This window comes from Gekko japonicus, unplaced genomic scaffold, assembly GCF_001447785.1.
Source record: "Gekko japonicus isolate JY-2015 unplaced genomic scaffold, Gekko_japonicus_V1.1 scaffold255, whole genome shotgun sequence".
NCBI classification, from domain to species: Eukaryota; Metazoa; Chordata; class Lepidosauria; order Squamata; family Gekkonidae; genus Gekko; species Gekko japonicus.
Window position 1 is genome coordinate 642,737 of NW_015160843.1, and position 4,062 is coordinate 646,798.

The window sequence follows — 4,062 nt, forward strand, 5'->3', positions numbered from 1 at the left end:
TTCCCTACTTCTGAAAGAATAACTGTGCTGGCTGGCAGAGGGCTGAAAATGGGAAGCTTCATTCTCTGTGAGAAGCCAAGTTCCACTGCTGATGCCATAAATCCTTGTGTGCACAAACCCTGAGCCCTTTTAATCTTGTATTTCCTTTCCTGAAAGAATATGATGTTCATAAAGTTTATGGCTGGTCCCAGCATCCCTCATGAACAAGAAGCAAAGATACTGTTTGCTTCACTGAAGGATTTATATGGTTGCTCTGCAAAGCCAGAGGATTGTGAGGAGGAAGGATGGGAGCAGCATTAGCCAGGATTGATAGGCTGCTAAAATGCTGTATCTTTTGCTGGTGATTGCTTGGGCTTTTGGGATAATGGAAGAACAACTATCACATTGGCTGGTGTTTTGTGTACCTTTCATAAATATTCTGTAGCTGGCTCACTGTATATTTATAATAAGATGTATTTGGCTAAGGCAGACCTGTAGCTACAGTGGGGCATTTTGGGGCCTGGCCCCCCAACTTCTTGCCAAGGCCCCACAGCTTCCTTTCAGCCCAGCCCCCCTAACTCTCTGACAAGATGAGGCTGCTTCCGCAAACTCCCCCTGTGCTGCCACGACCACCACTTCTCCTTGCCTTCCCCCTGCACCATACCTCTCTCTGGGCCAATCCCCGATCAAGAGGTGACCTCGGTCGCACTCCCCACCCCGCCGCCGTGACTCATGCTGATTCAGAGACTCTTGCAAAATGAACACGGGGCGAGCTGGAGTGCTGCAATTGCCAAGGCTGCTTCCCTCGCCATCCTCCTCATCCTCAGTGCTGTTGCTCAATGACCCCCTGTCCTGCACCAGCTCCTTCCCCTCCAGCTCCAGCTCCTCCTCCGCACCGCCACTGCTGCCCCCCCACCAGTTCAGCAGCCAACACAGCCAGGCTGCCCCTGCCACCTTGCAGTTATTGTTCACTGCTGACGAGCTGCCGCCATGGAAAGCCAAAGCCTAGTGGTTCCTCTTGGCAAACACGGGGCTGGCCAGGGCAGCAGCAGCCACCGAGTCCATGGGAGCGGTGGGCAAGAGCAAGTTCCTTCCTGGCAGTGTCCGGGAACTCCAGCGCTGCCATCTCCAGCTCCACTTCCTCCTCCACCCCCTGGCCATTCAGCTGCTCCCAGTGGACCCATGCCTCGCCCGGGACAGTGTTGCTGTTAGCTTTTGGGCCACCACCACTGCCTCCAACTGTGGTGGTGTTGGTGCTGACCAGGCCTCCCCCCGCCGGAACACCAAGGTCCCAAGAGCACTGAGAAGCAGCCCACCAGCCGGCCCAAAATGAACGTGGGGCCAGCTGGAGCATGTGAGTTAATTAAAATGCCTTTAATTGGTTTAGCCAGTGCCTCCTGAGGAATTAAAATGTCCCCCAACTTAGAAATTCCTAGCTCTGGGCCTGGGCTAAGTGGCAATACCTTTGGGGTGTGGTTCTAAAAGCCTACCTGTTCTGTAACACCCTTAGTAGCTATACGATTGTAGGTACCTTCGTATCAATGCTTCTGGTGTTTACCTTTTTTCATTTCAACTGGGCTTCATGCTAATTTGTACTAAATTAACAAAGGTTGTACTTAGCTTAAAAGGTAAAGGTAAAGGTTCCCTTGCTCGAAAGCCAGTCGAATCCGACTCTAGGCTTACCCTTTGCTAATTTGGGCAAAAATGGCCCCCATGTGCTCCAGTACAGAGAGCCAGGATGGCATAGTGGTTATAGCACTGGATTAGGAGGATCTGGGAGGCCCAGGCTTGAATCCCTGCTCTGCCATGGGAGCTTAATAGGGGGACTTTGGGGCGGTGGTTTTTCCCCTCAGTGTGACCTATACCACAGGGTTGTGGTGAGGATAGAATGGAGCAGTTGCCAGCTGCTTCAGATTCCCATTGGGGAGGCAAGCAGAGTATAAATATCTGAATAAATATATACAAATACTCCTTCTATTCTTGTCATCCTGATCATAAGTAGCCTGAGTATATGGCCTGAAACTAGAGGTGACATGCTGCTGCGGAACTAATCTCAAATGGGACGGCTTTCCATCCACAGCTTCCTCTTCCTTAGTTGTCTTTGATAATGCTTGTGGCATACCCAGTTGTGATCTGAATTTTTCTGAATCTCCAAGGACTCGTTGACAGCTACTTCTGATTTTATGTTAGATTAGCAGATAGCCATTTGTCCTTGTATATCTCAAATTCTACTTCATCTTGCTGACTAGAGGGTAGTTGAAGCAGATTGGCCCAACCTTTCCACAGCCAAGTACCTTATGTTGTTTTTGATGGAATAAATTGATTGCTGACCAGATAACAGGAAAGACTTCCTCTCTTTTTCTGTAATAGAAGTCATACCCTGGGGAGCAAAAATCCCTACATCCAGACTGAGTATTTTGCTAAAGCTGTTGTGCTGTTTACGTACTTACAGGTCCAGTGGCCGTGGTCCTAGGACAAACATTTCCCTTAAGTTTAAATGATAACCTTTGCAGCTGGGATATATTTATAGATAAGAACAGCTCTTCAGTAGAGATGTAAAATTTCCAGAAATGTTGACGCTCGGAAAAAACCCCGGTTTTTTTCCGGGAAAAAATGGATAATTTCGGAAAAATTAGCCTTTCTTTTGTCTTTTCTAGATTGAAAGTCATTCTGTTACTTTAGGAACATAAAATATGACTATGGACATTTTTACTTGGCATGAAATTATCACAACTAGCATATTAAAAATATAGTGTATCCAAACAATTATTACAAACAGAATACCCACCCACATGCAAAAACAAAACTGAAACTTTTTTATTTTCTTCTGACAATCGCACCTCCTAAAGGAAGAAATGCATCTTGTTCTTGCATTGGAGAGTTCAGTTTGTAACCTAGGACTTGCTTGTCCTCAGTGCACAGAAATTAGATCAATCTGATACCATATATATATATATATATGTATGTATGTATGTATGTATGTATGTATGTATGTATGTATGACATTATTTGGAAAATATTTGAACACCTTGTCTTAAAATATTTTATTCATCATGTTAAAATAAAACGTTCCATAATCAATTTTTTTTCTTTTCGTTTCTTTTTTCAATTTTTCCAATTTTTCGGGAAAAAACAAAAAGGCTTCAGGAAAAAAATGGAAAAAACCCGTCCCCCCCCCTAATATGTCCGGGTTTTTCCCGGGCCTTCACATCTCTACTCTTCAGCATGGCTCCCCTTTTTTGTCCACTTCCAGCAAATCAGCAAATATTCGTCCACCCTTTCCCCATGCAGTGCAGGGTGGAAACAAGGTTGAAGCACTCAAGCTTGCCACTCACCTAGCAGTGGGAACGAAGACATAAAGTCCCAAACACTCTTAAATATTGAATGGAATTAGTCAAACTATTGAAGAGCAGTTGTTGTTGTTCAGTCGCACAGTTGAGTCCGACTCTTCCCGACCCCATTTGAAGAGCAGTAATCACTCTTAAATGCCTGTTCCTTTGTTTATTGCATTGGTGTCCCTTTCCCATGCAAATGCAAACAGAAAGAAGGCACGTCCAAGTTCAGAGATCAACTCCAGTTGCCTTTGCTTTCAGAACAAAATCAGTGTAGAGCTAAAAGAAGACCTCGGTAGATACACATTGGTTCCCACCCTACAAGTGATTACTCACCTAGCTATTCCTTTGCAAGTAGTGGGAATATGAAGAGGATACGATGATTCTGGAGTCTCCCAGATTCTGCAGAGATGTTGATCTTCTTGGCTTCTTTGCTATAATACAGCCTAGCTAGGAAGCCCAGCCTCAGTATGCGAGCTGGGGGTGTGGGAGATGGGAAGGAATTGGAGCACCGGGTGTCACCTGATCTTCTTAGAAATTCTTGGCAGGCTTCTGTTATGTGCAGCCAACATCTGATGCAACTGGGCTGTGGGGGTTTAAATGCAGACGGCCAAGGAGGGGAAAGAAAAACACCAGTGATATTAATGGAAACAAAACCTGAGGTCTGTTTCAAGTATGCTGTTTCCCCTACATGGTGCACATCTGTCTAGGAGAAAGATTGAAAACTGCATGTAGATCACTACGTGTATGC

General features: G+C 45.6%; 1 protein-coding gene across 3 annotated transcripts in view; it reads right to left on the reverse strand.

Annotated features, from left to right (window-relative positions):
* IP6K3 (inositol hexakisphosphate kinase 3) overlaps positions 1 to 3,766 on the reverse strand; it is a 41,430-nt gene extending 37,664 nt beyond the window's left edge. For 2 of the 3 annotated variants that reach the window (XM_015419650.1, XM_015419635.1), the window contains exon 1: positions 3,648 to 3,766. The gene's annotated coding sequence lies outside the window, so the exon portion shown is untranslated. Of the gene's footprint in view, positions 1 to 3,314; positions 3,454 to 3,647 lie in introns of those variants that run through there. The other variant, XM_015419643.1, reaches the window with a different exon arrangement.
* Positions 3,767 to 4,062: the final 296 nt, after the last annotated feature.